The sequence below is a fragment of the Lactuca virosa genome, chromosome 1 (genome assembly GCF_052849685.1).
Source record: "Lactuca virosa cultivar CGN04683 chromosome 1, Lactuca_virosa_CGN04683_v6, whole genome shotgun sequence".
Classification (NCBI taxonomy): domain Eukaryota; kingdom Viridiplantae; phylum Streptophyta; class Magnoliopsida; order Asterales; family Asteraceae; genus Lactuca; species Lactuca virosa.
Window position 1 is genome coordinate 184,532,859 of NC_136426.1, and position 7,929 is coordinate 184,540,787.

General features: G+C 35.6%; 1 pseudogene; it reads left to right on the plus strand.

The window, feature by feature from the left end:
- The first annotated feature begins 353 nt into the window (after positions 1–353).
- LOC145125274 (protein OCTOPUS-like) lies at positions 354–2,867 on the plus strand (annotated as a pseudogene).
- The last annotated feature ends 5,062 nt before the right edge of the window (positions 2,868–7,929 follow it).

The following is a 7,929-nucleotide window of genomic DNA, read 5'->3' on the forward strand; positions in this document are numbered from 1 at the left end:
CTTTTTATGGATTGAATCGAAAAATCATATATTTGAGCCCAATCATTGATCTGTTCATAAATCATATTTTAAGCCCAAATTCATCTTAATTTGTTCAATATCCCATTCATATATCCTGGACAAAATTGCAAAAATGGTCCCTGTGTTATGCAGATTTTTGGGGTTTTAGTCCAAACCCCGAGTTTTTTGGATCCATGGTCCTTTTGGAGTGGTTTGTCTGTGGTTTTGGTCCCTGGACTTAACTCTCGTTAAATAGGATCTGTTAAGCTCCCTCATGTGCCTAACACGCGAGGGTAAATTCGTCATTTCATATGTAAGGGACCTTTTTTGCATAAACCGTTTTTTGACTTAATTCCGAATTCGGCCGACGATCCTACGACGTCGATCCCGGGTTTTCACTTGACACGGGTCGAATCTCGTTTGATGACCCGAGATACTCCTTCGACGAGCCTAGAGCTTCCTGGGATGGGTATCTAATCGGCCGGACTTTCCCACGGCTTCCTCCCATGGTAGAAGATGCATCTGTGGTGCAGATACCACGTTCCGATATGCAAATCTCCGTCGAAGAACAACCACCAAATGTAGATCTTCTTGTGCTCGGTGGATCAATCCAAACCCGAGAATATTACTCCGATTCTTCCTCCAAGCGCAGGAAAAGCCTCGACAGGTCTAACTCCATCCGAAAAATGGTTGCCGCTGTAGTGGCGGAAATAGACGAACCAAAAACAACCCCCATTCCAGTCTCAAACGCCAAAGTTTCTCCGACAACCATCGATTAAAACCATGGTCATGACGCCTTAAAAAGATTTCCAAGCATCGGTGGTGAGCGAGAATTAGCAAGGGATTCATATTCAAATTCCTTAAGAGACGATTGCTCAGAGACATTCGAATTAGGGTTCAGAGACAACGGCGAGAAGAAAGAGGGGAAGAAACCAAGACGATGGAGATGGAAGTTATAGGGGTTCATCCACCGCTGTGGAGGATCGAACAAATACGATGACGACGACACTTTCAACAGAGTAAATGGCGTCGAAAGATCATACTCAGAATCAAGGCAAGATCGAACAGAATCAAAAAGGGGGATTTAACAAAAAGGTATTACGAAGCAACAGTAGTGTAAGTTGGAGAAATTTTTCATTCAACACCACCAAGAAACCAAACTCTGAAACCAACGGGAAGAACAGGAGAGTTGGAGGAGATGAATTTGTTCTTGAGAGGAATCGAAGTGCAAGATATTCACCAAATCACACAGACAGTGGACTCCTTCGTTTCTACTTGAGGGGGTTTATGCAAAAAAGGTCCCTTACATATGAAATGATGAATTTACCCTCACGTGTGAGACACATGAGGGGGCTTAACAGATCCTATTTAACGGGTGTTAAGTCCAGGGACCAAAACCACAGACAAACCACTCCTAAAGGACCATGGATCCAAAAAACTCGGGGTTTGGACTAAAACCCCAAAAATCTGCATACCACAGGGACCATTTTTGCAATTTTGTCTATATCCTGTTTCTAAAGTCTGATCGATTCTCTTTCCTTCTCATCGCATTTTTTTACACCCCGCTCCCGAGTTCAACTTAAGGAGAGAAAAGAAAGGAAATGGGCGGAAATGAGAGGAAAGTAAGAGAGATTGGTGCTCCCGAGTTTCATTAAAGGAAGGAAGTGGAAGGAAATGGAAGGAAAACTTTCTCTCCTAACTTTCCTTCCGATTTGGGAGGATTTGAAAAGAAAGAACAAAATGTTTAACTTTCCTTCCATTTCTCTCCAACTCGGGAGCACAAATGGAAATTTTGTTTTCCTTTCTTTTCTCTTCTTTTCTCTCCTTACTTTCTTTTCTTTTCTCTTCTTTTCTTTGCTACAACTCGGGAGCGGGGTGTTATCGAGTAATCTCATCAAAGTCCTTCTTGATTAACTATAACATATCGATTAATTGATCTTGTTTTATCTGTTATCGATCGTATTTCAATTTTCTTATGTTCAATTGATTTTCTGTAATTGTCTCATCAATTGATTTTAATAGGCGGTCAACTTTGAGTTGTTAATACATCTCATTGATCTTTCTCGCTTAATCTGTCGCTTTATACAATTTTTAATGATCGATTTTATTTTTTCTTGGAATAAGCTGGATATATAAATGATTTGGCATGGGATTGAATGAACTCATTATGAAAATGGAAATATGTGGAGCTCAATTTGAAGAACAAGATGATTATTGTTGAATCAGTGTTTTGATCCGAAAATCGATTTGAGAAAAGTGTTTTTGGTGTTGGTCATGAATCATTTCGATGGGTGAATGAAAAGTCAAACTCATAGTCAAAATCGGTGTTCTTGACAATCGGAAACAAAGAGGGAGATGATTCAGAAAGAAAACTATGATTTGTTGATGAAGTTTCATAGTCGGAATGAAGGCAAATTTTCTCAATTTCGTGAAGACTTCGTAAATCATATGAGTTTGTTGTTTGATGGGTCTTGCAAATGGAAGCTACCTTCGGAGTGATGGTTTCCAATTGATAATTTGCATTTGTGTTGACTCACATTTGGGTGTATGATTTGTAATCAGAACGAAGGACTGATTTGAAATCGATGGTGGTTTGTAGTTACTGTTATGGTCTCTCAAGCAGAATGCGTTTGTGTATTTGTTCACAATTTCTGATCAACATTTTCAATTTGGTCAAAGTTGATGGCTATTAAATGAAGAAATTGATTCGAAGTCAAACATTATGATTGACTTTTGCGCATGATCAAATGCATGCCTTGGTTTTAAATGGTTTCATTATTGTTTTATGCAAAAACTTAAAAAGGTTGTGGAGAAACACCAAAGGGAATGAGAAATTGTCTATATACGAAGATGATGAATTTGAATAGTGTTTTAGTTCATCGCAATCGGAACAAATTTCTGGGTTTATGGTTCGTCAATGAAGGATATGGGATTTTTCATTGAAGGTTTAATAGCGAATGTCAAACAACAAAGGTTAATTGGGAATGTATTTTATTCTCAAATGGGAAGTTGGGTTTAAAGGTTAGATGACAAAGCAGGTGATTAGACATTGAAGTGGCTATGAGGGGTTCGTTATTGGGTATCAATTTTGGAGTGGGAAGGTATTGATATATAATGAGAAGGGTTTGATAGCGAATGGGAAGTGTTGGATTTCTCAATTGGACTCGTGTTAAAAGACAATATCAAGAAGATAATTGTGTAAACAATGATGAACAAAATATGTGTGTAAACTGTAACAGATAGATAGAGAGAATCAACATGTTACAAGAACAACTCTCATGGATAGGGAGAATCCCTAACCAAACACACACAAACACTCTCTCCCTAAAGTCTACATGGTGCACTCATAAACAAAACAACCACTCACCTCTACTTTATATATTAGTGGAGGGAATATACTCTCATACAAGGAAATATTCTAACCTAATAAATCATTCATCATTGTAGGGCATTTTCTTGCTCCAACAATATCCCCATAAATGCTCTGAAATGGTGAGGGTAAAGCAGTGATGAAAGGCAGAATAACTGACTTACACGTCCGGTAGGTCTAGTGCTGAAGTATCTCAGAAAAGCCGAAGTTGTCATGAACTCGAAATCTGGCAATGAAATATCTATCATCAAAGAACATATAGTTGTCCCAACTCTGAATAAAATATGAAATCCCAATCTTCGAAACTGATCAGTCCCCAAAAACCGATCATTTTCACAGGCTCCCCCTCGACTATAGAACCGAAGAGAACAATATCTAATCACACAATGTCTTCAATATTCCGAACTTGAGTGATAATGCACCAAATTATCTCTGAAGAATAATCTGTTAAAAATGTGAAGAATCCCAAAGTAAAGTCCGAATAATAAAAAATGTGAATCCAAAGACCTTGTCTTGCAATGCCAAAAATTTGATCGGATGATAAAAAATAAGTGTCACATCAAATCGCCAAAATAAACTTCGTCTTCAAAATATCGCAAATCCAAACTAAAGAAATCATAAAATTTGATCCGGATGCAAACACTAATGATATATCCAAAAGTGTATAGTCTGAAGATAAAAAAACGTAATCCGAAGAACATCTAGTAATGCCAAAATTAGAACTGTAAAGATCAAAACTCAGTGCCACATCACACTATTAAATCGATCTCCGTCTTCAAATGTCTCTAACATCAAAACTCTAATAAGAAACTCAAAATGGATGCTTATGATTCTCTCTCTATTTATGATCGACCATGCAATACTGATAAAAAATAAATAATCATGAACCCTGGCAAGAGAATATGTTGGATATGATGGAGCATCGCATGCTCCCCCTTGACGTGAGCATTTACCCATAAAAAACAAGAATATTATTTTTCGGGTAATGGGTAGACTTTTTGATGTATTCCCATACCAAACAAATACTGTAGAATATATATGATAAAGTTGCTACTAAATAACCATAATGCTGAATGAAGTAATGTTGATAACCAAAATTAAAACTCGAACTCCCAAAGCACAACCAATGAATCGTCAATCAATGTCGAACTGAACCGTTTTATACCTCTAATCGGTATTAATGATAGTCCGAGACCATATATAAGCAGTCCGAAGGAAGTAAAATGGAAAACTCGGAAAATATCCAAACCTTGGAAAACGTTGTTGGCCAAACTAATTTCCGAATGAAAATATGTGGATCAAAATCTCTAAACCATATAAATCGGAGGCTGCAAATGCGAGTTGCTTGTAAAAAGGAAGACCACACGCATAATAATCTCTAAAATAATTGTGTCTTTACCCGTAATCAGTAAGAAGAATGAAGCCTTGAAGTCTTGAACCATGAGGTTAAAATTGGTGTTAAGAAAACAATTGGTTTTAATAAAAATGATAATTGGTTTTAATAAAAACAATTATGGGTAAAAAATGAATTTATATTAAGAATTTTTTGATTATTTTTTAAAAAATGTTGGATGAAAAATAAAAAAAAATGTTTAAAAGAAATAACTTAATAAAAACGAATTCTCAGAATCGCTTCAAACAGAGATTGTTTAATCAAAGTTGAATCCATATTGTGGATCCAAATAAACGAAGATGGGTATAAAGGGATTGTGGATAAAAAAAAAAGATATGTGAGTTCGAACCAAATGGATTCACAAACAACAGTAGATTCGAAATTGGACTACATTAATTCATTCGGATCATGTGGATCCGAGATAGGATCCGTTTCACAAAAAAACGGATTCACTTTTAGTTTTGGTCCGAGATGAATATAAAAAAATAAGGTGCTTTTCTCGGAATTTGGGTAATCTCGGAATGGTGTAAAGGTGGGATTTGCGCCGAGACGAATTTAATTGATTTTACATCGCTCAATTCTCGGACAACAAAGGTGCACAAGCAAACAAGAGTACAAAGTGCATTAAATGCACATGGCCTAACAAAAAAGAATTTGTCCCCTATGTGAGTGCGTGTACAACCCATTCCACCACCTTTTTTACATTGAGATAGGTGGGACCAACTCTATGATCAAAGAAATTGTCTCCCTACATATACGCAAAAGCAATGTTGTCCCTACATTGATGGACAAATAGGCTTTTGAGATCAGCATGCAAATAAGAGTATCCACATCCGGCCTTTCAAAGAAATTTTGCAATGCCAATAAGCATATATAGATTGCCACTTAGGACTTCATCTTTCAATATTTGAAAGACTTGCAAGTTGCAAGTGGGATTATAATATTATTTTAATCTACCAAATCATATGTGGCTCTTTTTTGCAAGATGTTAAACTTGCACCGGTGTAGATGCTCTAACATGATCACGGAAAATACATGCATACAGTATCTCCACTTGTGTTAATTTGTACATTTCAAAATAAATAGCCAAATATTAAAAAAGAACATATATTCCAAACTCCATTAGAATCTTTTACCCCATAACAATTTTTGTCTTTTTCCAAAACAATTTTATACATGGGATAAAAAAATCTAACGACACCTTTTTAACAAAGAACTTATCTTCTTCGGCATAAAATAAATTTCTTCCTGAACCAGATTTAACCGCAGCGAAAGGTAAGAACAGTAGCAACAAAATATTTCTTTTTCAAGCAACATCACCAAAAAAAACAGTAAAATACTCATAGAAGATTTTTCAGTTGCGAAAGCTGAGAAATAATTCAAGAATGATTAAAATCTTCAAGATAATAAATCAGTCGTGTTCATTCCCATGAAATAATCGCTTAGATCTTCTTAGTTTCGCTCTGATACCAATTGTTGGATCTCATTTCTCGATTAGATAGGTGTAGAAAGATAATATCAAGAAGATAATCGTGTAAACAATGATGGAGAAAATATGTGATTAACTATAATAGATAGATAGAGAAAATCAGTGTGTTACAAGAACAACTCTAATGGCTAAGGAGAATCCCCACCCAAACACACACACACACTCACACACACACACACACACACTCTCTCTCTCTCTCTCTCTCTCTCTCTCTCTCTCTTTTCTCTCTCTTTCTCTCTCTCTCTCTCTCTCTCTCTCTCTCTCTCTGAAGTCTACATGGTGCACTCATAAACAAAATGACCACTCACCTCCACTTTATATACTAGTGGAGGGAATATACTTTCATACAAAGGAATATTCTAACCTAATAAATCACTCATCATTGTAGAACATTTTCATGCTCCAATTGGAAGGTCCAATTTTTGTGAAGCTTGTGATAGTTTGATATTGCTGTTATGAGTGGTTCATAAGTTGACTCTGATCATGCTTTGATATCGTGGTTTCTTTTGCAACCGGAACAAATTGTGAAGAACATAATAGAACTTCACTTTTGGTCCCTACCTTTTCAGCATAATGATGGATTTTACCCAAAAACTAAAATCCTTGCAACTTTTGGAGATTTTTTTTGGGATTTCAAAGTTTGTTATTTCTACAAAACATTTTCTGGCAACATGAACAATATTGTTCATTTTTCAAATCAAAGTGATCCGGGAAGTCAAGAATTTGAAAATTATCATATTTTTCGTGTTTTCCGAACTTGAAGCTTCATGTTTTTGTCACTTAACGAGGTGGAGTATTGTATTGTCAAATCCACATTCAACACTTTCTCATTCCCAATTAGTGTGATGTGACCTTGAGGGGCAATTGATTATGAAGTGATTAAAATTTAAAATTTTGATTTGGTTCATTTTTATGAAGGGTTTGCTCTTAATGAATATTTTAGGGATGTGCTTTTATGCTAAAAAATGTGTAATTTGCCGTGGAGTTTTGGATACTCAAGGAACATAAGTCTAGTTCTAGAGAAAGAGAGAGAGAATATTGTAGTCAAGCATGCACATGCTTCTACATCTTTGTACTACTCCATTATCTATACATCTTGTTCTTAAACACTAGATCGGGTACTTTCAATTATGCATGTTCTTAAATCTACATTTGTCAACTCGATCGGATCCTACAATTATAATTATAATTTTTTTTCTTATTTTTGTATAAGACTTACTTATTAGTGTCTAAACGTATTCTTTAACGTATAAAAACGACTATAATTTTTAACGTATAGAATTTCATATTCATATTATTTTTATATGAAACAAATATATATTTATACACATGTTAGGTCTCATAGAATTGAATAATTGTGTTTGAATTCATATGTGAAAGGTTTCACGTTTTTTATATTCGAGTCTTCACTTGTATATGAGAGATGCTTTGTTTGGTCTCGTAGTTTTTGTACTTAGGCTTTGTAGTTATCGTCAGTTAGTTATTTTGATAGACGACCTTAGCTTAGGTGTCGTGACCTTATTGGTCATGCCCTAACAGACTCCCTTTTCTACGTCATTGCTAGGTGCATTTCATGCATCCATTTTGTAGTTTTACTCCATAAAAGTGCATTGCATTTAGGTTTAAACTCATGCATATTGCATATTTTTCGGGATTTTTCATGAGGCAATTCCATTC